The following is a 22,483-nucleotide window of genomic DNA, read 5'->3' on the forward strand; positions in this document are numbered from 1 at the left end:
CCTTTCAGGAAGCATTTTAAGTACAATGCATTAGACTTGGCCTTCTTTCTGTGCCTGATTCAGCACCTAACGTGTGCACAGCCTGGCTTGTTGGTACAATACCATTCGCTCCAAGCTGTGCACATCCTGAACTGCCTCTGCTGGGAAGCAGTGGATCAGCTTCTCATCATGCTCCCTGTCTGCCCCCAGACTTAGTGCAGAAATTAATGATCCAAGCAAGGGATTAAATCAATCCAATCCCAGCTATATACACTGGAGAATGCCAGTGTCAGCTGGGGCTGCTGTAGCCAGCTCTGTTTATTGGCCCGGGCACACAGTGCAGTAAAACACCAACTTGAACCCAAATGCCAGACCCTAGCATCCCCAAATGACAGGGAAAAGTGGATCCAAGCATGCCTTTAGTGCAGCCAGCTTTCTCCCAGTTTTGGCTGCACCCCTTCATGGCTCTGCTGGAGGGGCAGAATGAATGTTATAGAAACACAGATGGTTCCTGCCCCCTCAAAGGTGTTTCTGTCACCACTGGTCCAAGGCTGGTGGCCATTTCTATAATCCAGCATTTCTGTACCTGAACTGGGCACTGGGCAAGCCTGAATCTAGCTGTCAAGTGCTCTCTGGACTCCCAAGTGACACGTTGCTGCACACAGTAAGGTCTCTTCTTGTCAAGTATTACACACAATTATTCCTGGATCTGATCCATAAAGCAAAGGCAAGTCAGGCTTGATAATTGAAGTAGTGCATGCAGTAAGGCTTTAACTCCTAAGCGTGTTTTCTAGCTTTATCCCTAAATATCCAAACCCAATCCTATATCTTGTGCATATATATATGTGCATAGCCACCCCACACATGTACATTGTTTGTCTCTCAACACAATCTTGCACCTGCATTTAACATGTTCATTTTCTTCTATGTGTGACTGAAAGATAAGCTGTAAAAAGAAATACTAGGAAATTATAATGATTAGGGATAATCTTAGTGTCTTACCACTTGTGTTTCCCCCATTAGGAGAAATTTCTCTAGGTTGTACCACAAAGTGAGGACCACTAATAACTGAGGCTTCACTGTCAGTGCATCTCCCTCCCACCACAGTCTCCCTCTTTTCTTGGACCCTCCTCTCCTTGTGTGTTTCCCCCCTTCCCACTCATCTTCTCACAGGATATGAGTAACCACCGCTGAAGTCAAAGTGACTTACTCACTTCCTGAAGCAGGGAACTCAGATCCCTGCAGTGCACACTGCAGGATCACACCAACAGTGAGTGCCTGCTCCGCAGTGGGAGCCAGCTCTGAGAGAACCAGCTTGCAAGGTTTCTAGCATTTCATGGCTTGAATATACTGGGAAAAAACCCTCTGAAATGCTGTTTGATGTAGTCATACAGAATGAACAGTCATAGTTTAAAAAATGTTGTTATATAGATGTGATAAATGTTGTTATATAAATGATGCTTCATGGGAAAAAGGATCATAATCTTGTATTTACTTTGAGGTTTTTTTATCACTTCTTGGTTTTGTCAAGTGCTTGTTTTTTTTGGTTTGTTTTTTTTTTTTTCAGTTCTATATCACTTTGTCCAGGAAATTGTTCAGCCACTTTCTAAAATGAAGCTGGAGATCAATGGGCACAATGCTTTGTATTTACAAAAAATGTCTTATCACAGCTAGAAATGTGATCAGACTGAATTGTTAGATCTGAATAGTTCCAGTCATCCATCGCTGGAGCTTGTTAGAAACCTTCTCAAGTGCTTGAATCTCTCTCTTCTGCTCTAAGAGCCCATCTAGAGCGAACTCTGCCCTTCAAGCAGACTGACTGCATCTTTAAATATTTACTCACACTTACTCCTGAGAGGAACCTCTCAGACTTCTCAGAACCATGGCCCCTGAAATATGCTGTGGAGCTGATACCAAGCAACAGCAAGGGCTTCCTGAGGGTCCTGCTGCATCCCCAGGGAGCAGCCTGGAAATCTGGCTGATGATGATCAAAAGAGAAGTTGTTTGGAGAAAAAGCTGCCTTGTGCTTACATGTGCTTGTGGTGGGACTTCAAAAACTCTTTTAACTCCAGGATTTGGATGACAAAATAGAGCTGGGAAAGACAAACTCTCAAGAGGGTTTCCTTACATGAAAAACTCCCATTTGGCTGACCCTGCACGTGATAAAAGTCTGAAATCTGTCGTAGCGCCTGTGGTTGTGTTTTCAAAACTAATCTAGGCAGCATCATGAAGAAATGGTGGCACAACAATTCTGGGAAATATTCACTCTTAGTATCACTGGGGGAAAGAAGCAGCACTACAAAAGCTATTTCACAGAAGTACATGTGATTAACCATGCAACTATATCCATAAGAGTTGAAACCAGAGGTAAACACCAATACCTGCAATTTTCAGAATAAGAGCATAGAAAAGAAACTTAAATTTTCAGCCTGAGTGGCTTAAAAGTGCAGTGTAGGGAAGTTACACATACAGCACAAAAGATTTCTTTTTTATTCCTGGCTTCACAAAGAAGGTGAGATACTGATACAGCTGTCAGAAGCTCCAGGTGTTTGTCAGAGCTTTTGTGCTCCAAGAGGTTGTCCTCCTAGAGAAAATCCTCAGGATTCCTGCAAATCCAGCTGGAGTTAATTAAGCCTTCTGGAAAGAGAGTACAGAAAGGCTGTGCCCACAGGTAACATCCAAGTTCCAGCAGAGATGCCAAGGAGCTGTCTGGGGGTTCACTGACATCTCAGAGTAATCCTGAAAATGCTGTTCTCATCAGGAGTGATTTCTGTCGAAGGAGCAAAGTCTCCTTATGGAGCCTCCTATGCCAATGCTCCTTTTCCTGCTCTCTTCACTTGCTTAGTGGTGCAGCTCAGAGTTCTTTGCCTTCAGAACAGCATCTGCTTTTTGGGAGTGCTGTCAGGCTTCCAAAATCTCTGCCAGAGCTGGCTCTAACCTTTGGCTGCTCCTACCCAAAGGAAGAGCTGAGAAGTACTTGCAGTGCAGCACAGGAGAAGGTTTTCACATCTTTTCCCTTCCCTTTGGGGTTAAATCCAAGCCTCGACGAAGTCAAAGGCTAAATTGCCTTCCCCATCAGCCCTCCCCAAGAATATCTTGCCAGGGACCTACAGTGATGACCACTGTTTGCCTTGAAGGCTCCTTAACCAATCTCTTTATCTTCCTTTTTTTAGAAATTAATCATACTAGTTCTTTTCCTGGTATAAAATCATACTGAAACCAAAAATCTTGGAAAAGCCATTGCAGGCTTTTTTCTTCTTTTCCTGTGGGAGGAAGGAGAGCCACCCCATTGGAAAACTCTGATTGTTTTTTCCCTTCTAAAAATATTTTTTCTTTGCCTTAGCTTTTGCTGTCTTTCAAGCCTTTGAAATAAAAACCTCTTCAATATTATTCATAGCCAAAGCACTAAAGAATTTTTTTTTCCTCCATAACACACACATTGATTTGTATCCTGAAATAGTTTTAAGATACCAGAGAAGGAGGTTGGAAAGGACAAAGAAGGGGCAGGAAAGAGAATTAAAAGGACTAGAGAGAGATGGGGCACTTTGAGGATCAAAAAAATTCCTTAATTCTATTAATTCTGTGTCTGCCACAGGTTAATGAGGTAAACAATAGGAATAGAGAAAAGGCTGGCTAATTCAGGCTGTACACTATGGTTTACATTGGCGGGCGAAAAAAGGGCAGTAACTGAGAATAAATGATGTAACAACTTGGGGAAACATTTAGGATTAAATATGTGTATACTAAAGATGTGATTCCCTAATGCCTTCAGGGAGAAGCTAGGAAAACAGTATTTCTGACAGTTCCCGTAAATATCTCAGGAAAGCCAAAACATTTTATACTTCATTCTTATTATTTCTGAGCAAGAAAGCCTATGGGGGAAATGGATTTTTACCTCTACTGTCAGAAAGCAGAGTGCCTTTGTGCGTGTGTGTGTGTGTTTATATAGGCACAAAACCAATTTGGTTTTAAGCTTGAAGGTCACCATTTAGCAAAGATCATGGCCACAATATTGAGTTATATTTAGGGACAAAAACACAACAAAGGAACAGGATAGTCTGTATTTTGTCAGTGTCTGTGACATTTTTATTACCTATTTGTTATTGCAGTGTTATGGGAAAGTCACTGAAGCATACATTATTATTCACTATTCCATCTTCATTCCATATGCTCCAAACCAGTTAAATGTAGAGTTTCAGACTAGCTGTGGAAACGTCTGCACATGTCACAAGCGATTTTCCATCCAGCCTTTCATTTGTCACTGTCCTGGAGATAAAGTGGGGTTGAGCCACCACTTGACCTCGTGCTTTTCCTCCTAGGAATCCTTGACTAAGAGCAGCCACGTGGGTAAAACCCAGACAGGTTTTTAAACCCTTTCTCTGCTTACCAGTTATACATTCATTTTCATTCTTTGCTTTTCAGTTTAGTATAAAGCTGTCACAAGAGTTACTGATATTCCCTGAACAAGCATCCATTAGCCAATAATTTCCACCCAGCCCTGAGCCTTCCCAAGCTTGTTCACTTGGCACTCTGCATATTCCAGCCTTCAAAGAATTATTTAACAATACTGCTACTATTGAGGCAGCTCTATTAAAGTCAGGAGAGCATCATCAGAAAGGTAAATGTAACTTCGTGTAGGTTTTGTAGGATTGTGGCAGAGTGCTCAGCAGATGGAATTTCCTTGTGCAGCTGTGTTTGCCCCCTTTGCCAGTTCCTGATGAAGCTGCCTGGATCTTGTAATGAAAGAGCTTCTTTCTTCAAGTGAGGAGGAAGATAGTGCATAGGAATAAGTTAAATGGCAGCAGTTACCTCAGCCAGATGATGCCACAACAAATTCTGGCTTGCTGCAGTTCAGGTTGTTTCTCTTTTAGCTCACTCTTTGTTTGCTAAATTTGTTCATCCGAAGTTGGAGCCAAGAAACCTGGAGCATCTCTTCCCATCACAACAGTGCCACAAGGGATCCTTCTGAGTTTCACATGGAAACTTGTGAGGCTTCCAAGAATGCTTAGAAGTCAAGGGGAACGTTCAGCTTGACTTGCATGGTTTTTCCTTCTGTTTGAAGCTATGGAATTGAGATTTCATATTTACTGAGCGAAAGAACCCCTGTGCACCCACCCCCATGGAGAGAGCACCTGACAATTCTTCCAGCAGTGGCAGCTCCATGGGGGTCAGGTAAGAATCCTGAAGCTGACATTCCCTCACACAGACCTGGAAATGTTAGTAAGTGTTCTGCTGCTGCAACAGATCCTTAAGCAACTACTATGAGTACTTTCAGTTTACATTTTTGCATCACTTCCCCACCTGATCAGTTGCCCTCAAAATTTGCCTGTCCAAGTTAACACTACACTGGGCTTCACTGTTAAGGCTTGCTCCCTTTCCTGGATGTATGCAAATGCACCCAAAGCCATCCCTACACAAAAGCTCTTCTGGATTAGACAGGAATTTTATGTAAAGAAGGTCCAGACTTCTTTGATACAAGGTCTCTTGGCATGTTTCCAGACAAACTTGGCACATTCATGACAGGCACTCTGAAAGCTTGGGTTTTTGATCTTGATCCTTCAGGATCTGAATTTTTAGAAAGAATGTTGAAATTAGATGTGATAGTTTCCTGTGATCTCAGCATGGGTCTGCAGGTAAGACTGCATCCTCAGCCTTCCCTTCTATCCTTAGGTAAAGGAGGCAGGAACAGAAGTGGGTTTGGATGGGGCCACATGTTCATTATACTGATAAATGCACAGTCATTCTTTCTGATAAGAGCCACCCTTTCCCATCACTCCAGAACCTACTCCCATGCTTCAGGGAAATTATGAGGATACAACAAAAGTCTTTTATTTCCTTTTGCTTTATTTGGCTGATAAGACACTGCACTGACTTCCTTACATGTGCCTTATTCCTGCCACTCTGTGAATTGCAGCTTGAGAGAAGGGTTTGTGCCTGATTTTCTGGAGAATATCAGCCACTTAACCAGCTTATCCCCTCAAGGAAGCTTTTCCAGCCCAGAACATCTCGGTGTGATTACAAGACAAGCTGCTGTGCACAAACGGTGACCTCACACATGCCAGGACAAACAGACTGGTTTGTCATCTGCAATTTCAGAGGCAATGCCTCAATACTTTTCACTCAATGCACACTGAGTGTGCACTTACATTCCCTTCCTGGGACTGAATTATTAAATACTCCCATGTCAAGGAGTTCATAATAGAAGACCCAGCCCTTGGCTCAGACCTGAGCAATGCACAGTATTTACAGAGGCCAAATATCCATTACAGATGTGCTCGGCTCCAGAAAGAGGAACCATATAAGAAAAACCATTTAAAAAGGATTTAAAAGGGGCAACTCTCAGAATTAAGTTCCTGCAAGCTGAATGGAGGTTGCTGAGGGGTGCCAGGCCAGAGAGGGGTGCCAGGTGCAGAGAGGCTTGAGGAAGGGGCAGAGGACAGCCAGCTTTGATCAGCAGCAGAGCAAGGAAGGGCAGGAGGAAGAAGTTCAAAAGCTGAAGGCATGTGCAAAAGGAGAAAATAGAAAGGATCATATCCTCTGGCAGATTAAATGTAAAAATATAATAAAGGTGGCCGAAAAGAAGGACTTTGAAGAACAAAACACAGAAATTATCCAAACTAACGATGATTTTTTTTAATAGAATCACAGAATCATTCAGGTTGGAAAAGACCTCCAAGATCACTGAGTCCAACCCCTGACCCATCCCTACCTTGCCAACTAAACCAGAGCACTGAGTGCCACATCCAGTCATTTCTTGAACACCTCCAGAGATGGGGACTCCACCACCTCCCTGTACAATGCCTGACCATCTTTTAAATGAAAAAATTCTTCCTGATGTCCAACCTGAACCTTTTATAATCCTGGTCAGAGCACAGCCATAAGGACAGTAAGGAGTGTGAAGGTTTGTTGTGTTTATTCCCTCCTCAGGGCCCTGCAGCACTTTTCATGTTGAGTGCTGTAACACTTCAGTGCCCCTCTTGGAGTCTGCCCACCCCCAAACCAGCAGGTCTAATATGAAATACCTCCTCAGGATGCTTCAGAGGTGTAGTTAGAAATATGAGATTACCCTCTGAGTTGTGTTACAGCTCTGTGATGGTGTCATCCATCCTTCACAGGCTTGTAAATGTTTACTTCTTCATTGAAATATGAGATTAATATTATGCTGCTTATCTCATCTCCTATAGCAAGGGGCAAACATTCAAAATGTCAGTGACAGACATCCAGAGAAATTACTATCTGCCCTCAAATTCTGCTGTCAGAAAATAATGCCTACTTTGCAAAAATGGGATATTTCTAAAAATTCTTTAAGAGGTCCTAATAATTTTTGGGCTAGAAATAAACAGAAAACAGATCCCTTTGAATGGTGGATTATTCATTTTAGAGAGACTGTGAGAAGCTGACATACTTCCTTATTTATTTTCGGGAAGGAAAAATTTCATCAGGTAATGCAGGAGAAAATATAGTGCCACATTGTGCAAGGGAGGTTTAATTTAAAATAATAAAGTACTTAAAATCACTCTCTTGCTCATTCAATGAAGTACTCAGCAATTCTAAAGCTGGAAAAGGCCATTAGTATCATCTATCTGACCCTTTCCATAATAGAAGCAACTAAACTTCATCCAATTTCCTTCAGTAATGCCTTTTTTGGTTAAAGCCTGGTTTGAGAAAAGGATTTAGTCTTGATTTAAAAACTTCTGGAAGAGAATTTGTTGTGTTCCATATTAGTGTGCTCCAATGCCTAATGATACTCAAAAGACATGGATTTTATTTTTCCTGACCTTATGTACCAGCCTCGTCTGGTTTTTGCCTTCCTCTGTCAAAGGGAAAGATGAGCTCATCCCACAGTTATATATAGTTGTGTCTAATGAGATTTGATTATAAACGTGGGGAGAACCAAAGTTTCAGAACTACAGACTGAGCTTCAGAAAAATGTGAAGAGGGAAAAAAACAACCTCTGGTAAAGCAGTTCCAGAAGTGTCTAGAGTAAAGGCACTGTGACTGTAGATCAGACCATGCCATCAGGAGGGAAGAGTTCTGCACTCTTCACTAAGGCAAAATGTTCATCAGCATTTAATGGGAATTTCAGATTTGTAGTGACTGATTCAGGTTTATGGCATTACTTTCCATATTTAAATGTATTTAAAATGTTTCTGATAAGTGCCAAATACTTTTAATTTTGCTTATAAAAGCATTTTTTCTTATTCCATTGTTCTAACTGCACAAGTTATCTAGTGCAGTTAAAGACATTGAGATATCTGCCTTTCCTGACAGAGATTTTACAGTATCAAAGAAAAGGGGTTGTTACAGATTCAACACAGCCTTTGAAGTGTTCTTCTGCTAAAGACATGACTTCTTGTTGAAATGTTTTCCTGAATCAAAGCCTTAATCCTCTATACATTTAAATCTGAGTGATGGGCAAATCTAGTGTTGTGATCCCAGGCTCTCAGATAAAACCATGCACCAATCTGAACTGCAAATCCCTCCATGGCTCTTCTTGCAGGGCAAACCCACAGTGGGGCTGGAAGCACACAGTTTTTTTCCCAAAGAATGGAAGTTCCCTGATATTTCTGCCCCATCCAACCACAGTGCTGCTGTCCTCCTCCCCAGCAGCTTCAGCTCCTCTGCCTGGATGGGAAATTCAGTGTGTGAGCCCCAGGTGGGCAGGAGGCAGCAGGACATGGCTCAGGGTGGAGCTGTTTGTGTGGCTGAGGCAGCTGTTCCACCTTGCTGGATCAGGAGAGCTCAGGACAGCCTTGCCCAGGGACATGGAGAGGTGTGCCAGGGGTAAATGTGTGGCACAGGAACCATTTCAGTGTCTTCAGGAGGGCAGACTGATCTAGCAGCTGCTGGATGCCCACTTTGAGATGCGCAGTTCTAAGGCCAGTTCATGGAAGAATTCCTGCCTCTAAGCTCTCTTCTTTACTTTACAAAAAGAAGATATTCTGGGTAAAGTGTTTGTTACCATGTTTTTCATCTTTTTGCTGCTTAAGTCCCCAGGTAACAGCACCAATAATCCACATCCCAGAGTTCTTATGGCTGTTTTCACATCAATGCAACTGCAGAGTGGTGAGGGCTATTTTCTCAACAAATTCTCTGCTAAAGAATGGCAAAGTGAGGCTCATAATTTCTTCCCATTGACAGGTCCAGTAACACACCATGAAATCGTTTTTCCTCCAGAAAAATTATTATGGTAAAAGGAAAAGTCACTGAAAGGTTTGCCTCTCAAAAACGAACAGTAATCCAGCTAACTGGAAAAGCAGAGAATTTCTTTGGCTTTTGAAAGAGCACAGCGTGTATCGCCTGCACTTGGATTTCTATGTTGAAACACATGAAACAGTGTCATCTTTTGGGTTCACATTCACTGGATGATTTTCCATCTAACAGTCAAATATTTCAACTTTTTCCAGCTTGTCAAATGCCAAGGCAGTTTCTTTTCACCACTGAACAGAAGGAAAGCAGCAGATGCTTTTTTCTACAGCCTCAATTAAGCAGATGCTGATGGAAGATGAGAAGACTTGTGATGTTAAGGCATGTTCTGGCAGCAGTCCTAGTACTCACCAGTTGATTTTAGCAAATTGGAAATAAATGTGCAGGACGAGAATTTCCAGAAATGTATTTAACTGTCAATGGAATGAGCTTTCAATGGACTTTTTACCATATTGGCAGACCAAAAGCAACTCTTGTGTGCATCATGTTCTGTTTCTGAAAGTATATTTTGACCTATGGAGAGCTTCACAAGAGATGTCCTCCAAAATTTAGGAGACACATCAGAGCATAAATGAGAGCAGGACACTACAAGTAAACACTGTAAACACTACAAGTTACAGCGTGGTCTGGCCCCTGTAAGAAATTTTAGGCCTTAACAGGAGTCTGGAAGGGTCTGAGTTGCAAAAACAACATAAAAATAATGATGTTTATAAAGCATCCTGGCAGTGGGATGTTGCAAGAGAGCTGTTTTCTTTCCTTCAGAAAGGTTCAGACTCATTACCAGAGTCAGTGAGTTTCCCAGATACATTCATTTGGCTCCATTTCCCTATGCTTTCCCACCATGCCAAAATAAATGCTTGCCAGAGATAAATTCACAGATCTGGCAGGCTGGGAGAAGTCTCAGGAGATCATTTTGCCCAACATCCTGCACTGAAGCAGCCTGAAAGTATCTGGACACCTGATGTTTTTATCTTCACCGTAAGAAATTGATATCCCTGGGTAGTAATGCTTTGCCACACTTTCAGACAGATATCCTGATATCCTGCTGAAATCCTTTAGGGGAAAGGGAAACAGATTCTTTTTTGCTCATCCCAAAATGGACATGCAAAGTTGTTGCCCCACCTGCATCAATCCCTTCCAAGCTGCTGCAGCATTTCTTGGCCTTTTCTTTTCTACCCCTGTTATGGTGATTATGTTCCTGTGCTTTTCCCTTGCCTGTTCCTACTTACTGCTTCTAGCTGAGACAGAGGACTCCAGCTGGCAGTTCACTGCTACTTCAGAAAGTGGAACAATTGCTACTGCTGCCTACGGAAAGAGAGTTTTATTGTCAGAACAAAGCTCTTCTCTTCCTCAGCAGTATCCGATTATTGACATGTACCTGACTGGAGCTCAGTAGTGTGGATCACAGAACACCAGGAATGTGAGGGGATAAAAAGAGACTCTCTAGTGAATGATACCTAGAAATCTTCAAAAGTTGTTTGTCTCCCTTGTTCTTAAAAAATATCCACCTGGAGGTTTCATTGTCATTATAGGCAATCCATTCCAGTGCTTCGCTGTCCCCACATTCAGGTGTTAAGAGAAAAAATGCTACCTTAAATCAGTAGGGTGCAATCAGAAGAATCTGCTGTGACGCTTCCTAGCTGATAACTTCCATTTTTGTGCTTGTTTACTGAATTTCTCATCTGAAAGGAGAAAGACTTTGTCTTTGCTGAATTTTAGCTGCTTTCATTTCAGATTCCCTCTAAATTTTCAAGCATGTGTTGAATTCTGATGCTTGTGTGCACAGCGCTTGCAACCTTGATTTATTTCCCTAGTCCCTAACACTATGACCATGTTGTTTCATTGTCCTCCTCAGCAGTGCTGAACAGAGCCAGGGCCAGAACAGGGCATTATAAAAGATCTGTGAGCATTCTTTGGGAGCAAGTTTCCAACCACTGCACACCTTTCTTCTCACAACCACATCAACAATCGATTTCCTTAGTTTGCTCTTAGGAATGTCACTAAGAAGTGGCAGAAATGTCGCTGGGGTTGAGATTATGCTACATGAGTTGTAGCCTCCTTGTTTCCCCCGTACGGCCATATAAGCAGCCAAAGGCAGAAACTCCACAGGCTTGGCATGATCCATCCTCAACAATCCTTGTTGGCTATTTCCTTTATCAGTTTATATCATTGAGGTATTTAAAAAGTTATATTTTTTAACAGCTGTTTCAGAACCTTCTCAGGAATCAAAGTCACCCAGGTCCAAAGAAGTAATACCTTCTCTTGTGTAAAAATACAGACAGTGCACATGTCCACAGTGTGTCCAAAATCCTCATTTCAGAATACAGGTCTCCTTTCCCACCTGAAATGCTGCTACTGTTTGCTCGGAACTTTTTCAGCCATCAAATTATAATCTCATCAGAAGCTCAAGCATGGCAGGAGTGACATTTCCAGGGTTTTCCATTGCTGAGCACTTCCTTGTCAGATGTTTTGTGACAGAAAGTCTAAAAAGGACTTTACCCCAAATCAGTAGACACTGCCCCTAATCAGACAGTGATGCCAGAATCTCTCTGAGCAAACTCACCAAAGTATTTGTAAGAGGACAAAAATTTATGTTTTTTCTTTCCAAGCTTGAATCTTGGAATTGAAGATTTGTTTTGATTAACACTTTAAAAGAAGAAAAAACAAACAAACAAACAAAACAACCAAAAAAAAAGCAAACCCAAAAAACAACAACCAAAAAACCTCCAAAAAACAACAAAAAAACCCCAACCAACCAACCAACCAACCAAACAAACAAAAAAACCAAAAAAAAAACCAAAAAAAACCCACCAACAACAACAAAAAAAACCCAGAATACAATTATAGAACGGTAAAAAAGGTCATGTCTTGGGTGGGACAACACAACCTGAATGGAAGTTTGCAATGCTATGGATATTGTGGTTATAAATCTTCCTGCATGTGTCACATGGAAAAAGAATTTTGTGGTCCCCCCATGCATTCCATATGAGCACATTATAAATGTTGAGCTATATTCACATCCTTTTCCAGGAAACAGAAAATATTATTACTCCTTTCTTACAGTCAGGGAAACATAAAGAGGCCTTGTTCAAGGTCAAAGTGAGTCAGCAGAGAGCAGAAGATGAAATTAAGGTACTCTCATGTTTTAATAACTCAGACTAGTTGCTCTCCTTCTTTTTCCCTTTCAGATAGTGTTCTCCTGGGTAATATTATCTCCAAACCAGAAATGCTCCTCACAGGTCTGTAGTTGAAACACTGGTGAAGGGCAAAGGGAAATCAGCCTTCTCACTGGACAACCACCTTGGTTTATGCTGCATTGATTTACAATGCCCTACATCAATGTTAGGGGATAGTTACTGAAGTTAGCTCTCATGCTACAGGTTCTTTCTCCAAAAAACGGCCTTTTAAAATAGATGTGTCCCTTACAGATGCATTTATGAGGTGAAGAGTCCCCTACATTCCCTGATTTAGTTTTTAAATTTGAACTAAAATGGAAGGGATAAAAATCAGAACTGTAGATGGTGACACTGCTTTACAAAACTCCCAGATGCCACTGTGGAATCTGAGCAGGGATTCAGGTCTCCCTCAGCCAAGTACCCATTGCTCCAAACAGACATTACTGACTGGTGTCCTCACCTCAAAGCACTGCAGCTAGATGCTCCAGAAGAAAATAAACAAACAGCTTGTGATGCACGGGACTGTGAGGCCTGAAGAAGAATTTCTAGACATACTCTGAAATGTGCCTGAGAAGCAAACAAGTAACTGCATTTCTCTGCCTACAAACCAGTCATGGTCTGATCAGCCAAAGCATATGTCTGGCAGATATTAAATGCCTACATTCAATGGTCTTAAGCTGAAGGAGGATAGATGTTAGGAAGAAATTGTTCCCTGTGAGGGTGCTGAGGCCCTGGCACAGGCTGCCCAGAGGTTGTGGCTGCCCCTGGATCCCTGGCAGTGTCCAAGGCCAGGCTGGATGGGGCTCTGAGCAACCTGGGATAGTGAAAGGCGTTCCTGCCCATGGCAGGGGGTGGAACTGGCTGATCTTCAAGGTCCCCTCCAACCCAAACCACTCTGTGATTCTATGATTGTCTTGCCTCATTCAAAAGAAGGTTATTTTTATCACAGGGATCTGTGTTGGGGCATTCCAGTAGTTGGAATCTCTAATCCTGCCAAAGACTGTTGTGCAGATAAAGATTCATTGGCAAAAATACACTGGAGGTACCATTCTACCTACCCCCAAGTTTCTGAGGGTGCACAAGGTGGAAATGATCCTGTATTCTTACAGAAAGCAGAATGAAAGAAGGTGCTCAAGTGGCTGCATGTGAAACACATTGTAGTTGCCACTTTCATTCACAGCTTTGCATGCACAAGGTGCTTGACAAGTTGGGTGTATGGAAAAAGTGTTATCTAAAATGCTTTAGCTGACAGATAAGGAGCTCAAAGGAGAGCTACTGCTGGAGCATTTGGTGAGAAAATTTACAAAGGCTCTTTACAAGGCTGGAGAATATAAAAGCAACAGCAAATTTTCTGTGAAGTAGCAAAGCTTTTCCCTTTTTTTTACTTCCATATGATTATATGTTGTAATAGTCTTTCTATGTAAAGGTCATGCTGTGTTTATAATCATAATCATGTAATCATAAAAACAGGGGAAACTGCTCTTTGAACTTCCATGGGCAAGGACATCTTCAACCAGATCCTGTTACTCAGAGCCCCAGCCAGCCTGGTCTTGAATGTTTCCAGGAACCGGGCATCCACCACATCTCTGGGCAACCTGTGCCAGTGCTTCATCACCCTCATTGTAAAGCCTTTTCTTCCTTATATGTAGTCTGAATCGATCCTCTTACAATTTAAAACCAATTACTCCTTGTCCTATCACATCAGGCCCTGACAAAATGTTTGTCCCCATCTTTCTTACAAACCCCTTCTAGGTGCTGGAGGGCTACAACAGTGTCTGCCTGGAGCCTTCTCTTCTCCAGGCTGAAAAACCCAACTGTCTGAGCCTTTCCTCACAGGAGAGCTGTTCCATCCCTCTGACCCGTAGCCCTCCTCTGGACTCACTCCAACAGCTTCATGCCTCTCCTGTGCTGAGGACCCCAGAGCTGGATGCAGCACACCAGGTGTCGAGGGGCAGAATCTCTTCCTTGTGCTGGCCACACTGCTTTTGATGCACCCCAGAATCTAGGAATTAAGGCTCCTATGTCTTAATTACTCCTCTGTAAATTCTGGATAATGATCCTTCCCTATTTTAGTGTGCTACTGGAAAGATAAATACATTAAAAGTATTTAAATACTGCAGTGTAAAGGACTGTGCAAGTAGCAAAGATAGAAAGAAATGAGTTTTTAATGCCTTCCCGGAGTCGTGAGTGTGGAGACAGTGCAGGGGCTGGAATCAAGGAAGAAGGAAATGGGATCTCAGAGACCTGCCCATCCTCATGGCACACTTCTCTGTAGGGCAATAAGGGGTTCTCAATTTGAGAGATGACAGCAAAGCCAGTGCCTTTCAGAAAGCAGAAGGCCAGGTCTGTTCTAGGAGCAAGACAAAATCCTCCCAAAAGCCTCAGCAGAAGCCAAATGCTTGTCCCTGTGAAAGAGGAGGGGTTTATGGGTTTATCCAACAGCTCTGGCTGCAGCTGAGCACCCTGGGGACAGAGGCTGGACATGCCACTAATGCCTCTGGTGTTAGACCTCAGGAGCAGGGGTTAGGAAAAGGCAGTCTAGTTTCCACTGCACAAATTACTTTACTTTTCTCTGCCTTTCCTTCCCTATTCCCAGCAGTATTCTGTAAGACTGCAGTCCCCAGAGAGGAGAGATGTCATAGTTTGACATCATTGGGTATTTTGGTTTTAATTCCCTGAAGAACTGAAAGTGGCTGTTGCTGTCTGATGACTGAAAAAGAACCTGCCTAACATATTAAGGCTCTTAGGTCTCCAGAACCACACAGCAACTCTGACAGAACTTTTTTATGGTCTAAAATGACATATTTTTGATGGAGGATAGGCACTGGTCCTACAATCAATGTGGTTCACACCCATGCTTTCCATAATTTTCCTCCTGAGAAGAGCTGGTAGGACAACAGGCACAATGTCTTTGTGGCTAACAGCTTCATGCCTATGAAAATCCAGGAAACCACAAGGTATTCCAGAGCACCTACAGCCCCTGGCACTGCATAAAGGAGGATGCAGAGATCCAGCCTCCAAAGGGTTACTCTGACATAGCACTACCCACTTCCTTCCTCACTACAACTTTGTATGTCCTTTTATTTGATACTCTAATTACTGTACAAATATTTATTGTCTTTTAACCTGTGCAGTGCAAATGGATGATTGTTTCTGAATTGCTGGTCTTGTAATCATTTAGAAGAAGTCCCACTTCCTTGTGAGATACAATCTGAAGCATGGACAAGAGCCTCCTTCTGGAAGGATCCTACAGCATCCACTGGACAAAAGTTGAGTTTGTACCTTGTGCCCCTTAGAAGAAAAGAATTTTCTCATCCTCCTACACAGCCCATCAGCTAAAAAAGAAAGGATAGAAATAAATGTTTAAAGAAACCAGCTGGTATCACCATTAGAAAAAACAAACAGAAGAAAATGGGCATATTCAGCTGGCTTAAATGCCACCAAGTGTCATCTTTGTCTTCTGTTTCCTGCTGTCTGATTCAAAACACTCACTCTGCACTTCCCTCAGGCTTTCTGAATTGCTCTCCAGAGGCACTAAACCCACTATAGGCACAGACATTTAGCTGGAATTTAGGCTGGCTGGAAATGGCTCAAAGCAATTTGAAAACAACTTAGAGCCACAGAAATAGAAATGTTCTCCTTGTTCATTGATACTCTCTGCCCCTTGAAGACCTGATGTGGACTAATTGAAGGTCTCAAATTTCATGGGACAATTTTCCTGTAATTTTCATAAAGAATTCTTTTGCTCTGATATTTTTCATTTTGGGATCAGATCTCGGCAAAAGGAGAAATAACAGAAAAACACAGTATGTTTTCATTTTAGTGATAACTGAAACTTGTCAGCAGGATTTTCATCTGTGGAGCTCTCAATAGCTCTCCAAGAAAGGATCCTCGCTGCCTTTCCATGCAATGAAGCAGGCTTTATAAATCCACCACTATTTCAAATATGTCCTCTGATGGAAGAGGAAATATTTCTGCCAGTCCTTCTGGTGAAACTCACCCAGGCAGCTGCTGTCAACTGCTTGATTATGCCAAACTAATAATGCCCATGGGACAGGTGAGGAAATTGAGCTGTGGGCATGTGCTGCTTCTGAGTGACATTAAAAACTGGCAGGAAAGAGCATCCTGGCACAATGCATGGCTGGAATACAATTAATCTGCCTCAGTACCAAACCATACCAATATTATTTCCAGCTCTACAGCCACATGAGTACATTGAAAAGAAGAATAATGCTTTAGAAGACGGATTTGTATGGAAAATGGTCCAGCTGCAGATCCTGTTATGCTGCTCTGCTCCTAGGTGGGAACTGTGGTCTTCTATCCCATAGTGGATGCACACAAAAGACACAACAAAATGAGCAGTGTCTTGCTCCACAGTGCTGTACCAGGAGGGAAGAAATCCATCCTAAAAAAGCCCTGAGGCAGGAGAAAGGCCAGGGTCACAATGGTTCACCAGAGGAAAGCATGGTGCAGGAGGGAATCAGCTGTGTTTAGGAGGCACTTGCAAGACAAAAAAAGCTCTGTGCACTGCACAGCAGCTGGATGAGGCAGCAGCCAGCTCCAGTCCCTTCCAAGTGTCCATCTGCTGGAGCAATTACCCAAGAAAGGTTTCCAGCAGCTCTGTGCCACTGCAGAACTCCTTCCTTGGATGAAGTTAGAAGCTGAAAGGCTCTCACCCACTCCAGTAACATTACTAGTGATGGGAACGGGTCATGAAAGATCCTACAGCAGCTTAATCTGGAAGAGGAACAGCAAATCCCAGCTAGTGATGGCATTGCCTACACAAGTCCCCTTCTCACCACTGACCAGCTTAGAAAGCACTCAGCAGTCTTCATTTTCTGCATTTATACTCTCCAGACTATTGATTTTCAGCTATTTCCCACACCAAAGAGAAGGGCTTTTCAGCATCTGCCAATTTCTACTGTGAAGAGGTGCCACACAAATACATTAATTGACTGGGGAGAGCTTTGAAACTGGCAAGCAAAATATCTAACCAACGTTTAGAAAACTCCTCCAATTGCTATTCATCAAGTTCCAGCTCCAGGTAGTTTATTTCCAGATGTGTTTCCTTAGTTTCTCTGTGGTTATAGTAAGGACTAATCTTCACATACAGACCCTAGGTGAGTTTGGCCAGGGTAAAGCAGCACATGAGGGAATTCTGGCACATTCACTGGTGTGCTTCTGCCCCTTCTCCCCCAGTCCGCACACCTGAGCCTGTTGGTAAAATTGTTTGGACTGACAGAGCTTCAGACTCCTCTGCTTTCTCCAGCTGGCTCTGAAGTCCTTGACCTGCAGAGTAAAACATGGCCTTGATAAACTACAGTTTTAATGGGTAAGTCTAGGATTTTAATTCCAGCTGCTGTAATTCACCATACATTTTTATTTGATCTAGAATCCTCAGAAAAGCCAATTCCTATGAAGCCAAGTTGTGCAGGAGTGGCTGCTCTTTTACTGGGAAGTAAAAAACAAACAACCCTCAAAAATTACGAGAAGCTCTGAGCCATCAGATGTGGTCTCCAGCATTTATTATCTGATTTGATATGTTAATGGCTGGTTATTCTCATTAGCTGTTCTCTTCATTGACATAAGCTGTTTTCCTGCACTTAGGCCGTGCAGCATAGTGTGTAAAGGCAATTAGCATGGGGCCTGTGGATTAACTGGGGAATCAGATGTCAGCTGTGTTCCCTTTCTCCTTAGTGGTCTAAGGAGATGCTGCTTCTGCAGCTCACAGTGCCAAGAGCCCCTGACTGAGGTGAAGGCACTGATGTACAAACAGGAAGGCAGGTGCTGCCCTTCTGCACTTGCACCAGGGAAAGACAAGACAAACAAGGCAGAGCTGAAGCAGAGCCATAGAGACTGAGATATTTGTTAAACAAGAATGTGCCAAGGGGAAAGCAGGGCTCTGCAAACACGCTGCTGTGCAGGAGAGCACTGGTGTTAAAGCAGTTTGACCTGGCTGCTCCACTTGCTGTGACTGATCCCTCCCTTGCGTAAAATAAAAACTGTCCACTGTGTTAAGGAAACCTGGGCACAGCTGTGCACAAGAACCAATAAAATATCAACCAGGAGAGAGAACTGTGGAAAGCTACAGCACTTAGAAAGAGAAATCTTTGTCTCTTGAGGTCTGACATTTCAGCACACAGATGTTCTCTTGTTGTGTGTGAGGTAATGCCGTCCTCAAGGGCAAAATCACTTGATGTGATATAACTGCAAGAAATATAGCAATTCACCTTATTCTGAAACCATCTGAGAACAGAAACCCTTTTGTTTTGTCCTTTTGCTGTTAGAAGCTGGAAACCAGAGCACGAGACATTTGATGCTGAAAAGAGATTGTCTCCACAGCTAGAACAAAGAGCTGACAGACTTCAGCTCTCGGGCATAAAATCCTTGCCCAGTCTGCATGAAAACTTTCTGTTGGCAAAAAGTGTTACAAAAGGTGGGGTCAGATCCTAGAAGGGGCATGGAAACAGATCTTGCTGCCCAGTGTGGAAGGATTGCTTGGGTGCTGCTGATGGGTGAAGCAAGGCCAGCATTAACAGCCCACCTGCATAGCATGCCCAAGACCCAAGTAAAGAAAGGTAAAATACAGTACATACACAAAGCAAAATGTGAATTTTCAGATTAGAGGAGAAAAACATGAGGAAAAGCATAAACAATCTGTTAGAAAGGCTGAATCTCAGTTTGGGATCTTATAAAGTACAAGACTGAAAAAAGAGGGATTCAGGCTCACCTAGATCCCTTTGAAAAGCCTAACTGGACCCAGCCTAGGTTTGTTTCTGAACTGAACTTGGAAAGCCAAAACAGCCGAAGCAGCCATAGGGGCTCCCTGTGTTGAATGTGAGGGATACAGGCAAAAGGAGGATGTCACTGTTGTACAGGACTGCATCTGCTGGGTCCCCAGAGAGGCTGTGCAGCTTAGCTTGGAGGTGCAGCCACAGGCTGGTGAGGAGAAAACAAGCTCCTCACCTACACCCTGCCATCCCCACTGCCCCACGCCTGGTGGGGACAGGCCATCGTTCTGAGGACACTGCTCTGGGACACCCACTGTGGGGTCATCTCAGTGTGAGGTGATGTTGCTGGTACCAATTCACAAATGAAGCTCCTTATCTGCTACAACTATGTTCAGGTCCTAAAATTAGCTCCAGAGCATAGCAGAGGATCTGTTGTGTAGATGTGACCTGCCTGCTTTGAGCCTGTGTGAGGCTGAATCCAGGCTAAAAGACTCATGCCCATGCATTATGGCAGCCAGTTAAATCTACTAAACTGCCCTGAACAAACCATCTCTACATGGATCTCATGATTTGGCTGCCTGTCCATCAACAGATTATTGTGTTCTACTGACACACCCAGCAACTCATCAGAAACTTCAGCAGGTACTCTGAGCTGTGAGGAAAGGCTGAGGGAATTGGGATTGGTCAGCCTGGAGAAGAGAAGACTTTGGGATGACCTCATCGTGGCCTTGCAGTGCCTGAAGGGAGCCCACAGGAAAGATGGAGAGAGACTCTGGACAAGGGCCTGGAGTGACAGGACAAGGGGGAATGGCTTCACACTGACAGAGAGCAGGTTTAGATTGGATATTGGGAAGAAATTTTTCCCTGTGATGGTGGTGAGGCCCTGGCACAGGTTGCCCAGAGAAGCTGTGGCTGCCCCTGGATCCCTGGCAGTGTCCAAGGCCAGGTTGGATGGCCTTGGACACTGCCGGAGCTTTGAGCAAGCTGGGATAGTGTCAGGTGTCCCTGCTCTGGCAGCAGGGTTGGAACAAGATGATCTTTAAGGTCCCTTCCAAACCAGGCCATTCTGGGATCCTATGAGTCTATGAAGTAGATTACTCAATCCATAAAAAGTTCTGATCAGCAGAAGCATCTCTGGGTCTGCCCTCCCAAAGGAATCTTCATTATGATGGCCAGGCTAAAGGATGCTGAAGATTTGACCTGTACTCATGGTTTGGAAGGTGTGTGCAGTGTATCAGCTGCTACTCCTCAACTTGGTTTGGCCATATGTGGGACCAGTATGGGTCCATAATATGGCTCCATCCTGACAACAGGTGGTTACAATTCCCTTGGAACAGATGACTCTGGAAAAGCACTGTGCAAGCAGAATCCAGTAGAAGGAAGTTGTGGGATGAATCCAGCTCTTCTGCTGCAGCTGTCCTACAATGACAGCCTCATCAGTTGTAGGAAATTCAGAGAGAAACCATGTGACAGTGCACTGGATATGCTGGCACTGATGAGGAGGGGCATGTCCTCTTCCACCTGGGACAGAAACAGCATCAGATGTTGAAGCAGGGGGGTGACTGTCACAATTAGGGGGAAATGCTGAACAACACAGGTGCACAGGCATCTGAATGCATTCCCACTGCTCCAGGGTAACCACCTGTCCCGTGGGATGACACTGAGGGAGCACATACTGGTGGCCTGAGCCATCTCACACTCACATTCTTATGAACTCAGAAAAGCAGCCCCAGCCTTTTGAGGAATAACCACAATGGGCACAATGGGAGAAAAAAAGCAATCTTATCTGGTTTCATTCCCATGAAACCAGCCAGAGGCTGACAAAGAACTCAGTGGTGGGCCCTCAGAGACTGTTTCACATTGGGAACTGAAAGATGTCAGCCACAAGCAGCTGTGACAGCTTTTTAGGCAAGCCAAGTGGCAAATTGATGGTATGTAGTGACACAGATCCAGTTCAGCCTCAAAACATCTTGAGTGGGGGCAAGGGGAGAGTGAGCCACATGCTGCTGTCAGTTGTGGCACCGCGTGTGACAGCTGGAGACCCTGGGCTTTGCCAAGCTGCCAGCCATGTGGCAAGTAAGGTACACAACCATTCATCTGCATTCATTCCCACAATAAACCTCTCTGGATAGCACAAGCATGGGACCATGTCAGCGCTCACCAGACTTTGCTACACTTCTCTCTAGCAAAAGCAAAACCTGCACACACATCCCACTTGCACCTGCAGCTCCGGTAAGTAGGGAAATAGTTCACAGTGCCACTGACCCAGCCATGCAGGTGAGTCACCAGCAGGATGCACTTGGCACAGCAAGGTCCTGCCAGCTTGGCTTGTCTGAGCTGCCTTGCCAGAGCTGGATACAGCCCTGGGCTCTTGCCTTCTGCACAGAGTATTTTCTCTGAAGTCTTTGGAGGGTTATCAGCGATAAAACCAGGGCTAAACTTCAAGGGATTTGGTTCTGGGGTTAAATGAGGATTTGAATTTGGCACTGAAGCTATTGAGAGGGGAGCCTCCTCCACCCCTGGCTGTAGGAAGTTGATGCAATTGCCATCTTTGATTTTTGCTTTCAAGAGTTAACAAAACCAGCAAACCCTGATCTTCCCCCAGGGCTGAGCTACAGAAACTGGCTGAGATGAAGCACTTAAAATTCCAGACAGACGCTGTAATAAAATGTGGAAATTGGATGCAAATTATTTACTACATTTATGATACCACATTATTTACTGGTACTGCAGTTTGATAATCACAGCAATAATTTTCAAATTACCTTTGCTCAGCATTCACTTTTATGAGTACTGAAATGCTTCTTAATGTTCTTAAGCAGAGAATTCTTAAGCAGAGAGGATTTCTAACACCTGTCTCGTGCTCCTAAATTGAAACAATTTGCAAATGGCTGCAGAGACCCAGTGAACTGAAGGCTGACTTTCAAGGGCACAAATGGCAGTGGAACATTATTTCTTTACAGACAACAGCAAATTCAACTAATGACTTGTTGCAGACCACACGGGAAGTTTTACATAAAACACGATGTTAAATTCACAGCTCTCTATTCCTGGTTAGTGGGGGGAAATAAACAAAAAGCCACTAAGCCAACTTTCTTCTCCTATAGTGACTGGCTGTGTGTTTCTGAAGAGCACACAAGTCCCTGAACCCAGTAGAATTGAAATGATAATCTGCACCTGATAAGCTGCACCCTGGGACACCTGTTCAGTATTGACTTGCTCAGGCATAATTGTTGGCTGGGACACATGGTAAACCAGGACATCAGATACCTACTGGGAGGAGGTGGAAGATCAGAAATAGGATCTGGGAGCCAGTATCTTGCCATCCTACATATCCAGGCAGGCAGGATTGTAAAGCTGACTATGAACAGGAAACTTTCCTCTCCCTTG

Source organism: Vidua chalybeata, chromosome 5, assembly GCF_026979565.1.
Source record: "Vidua chalybeata isolate OUT-0048 chromosome 5, bVidCha1 merged haplotype, whole genome shotgun sequence".
Classification (NCBI taxonomy): Eukaryota; Metazoa; Chordata; class Aves; order Passeriformes; family Viduidae; genus Vidua; species Vidua chalybeata.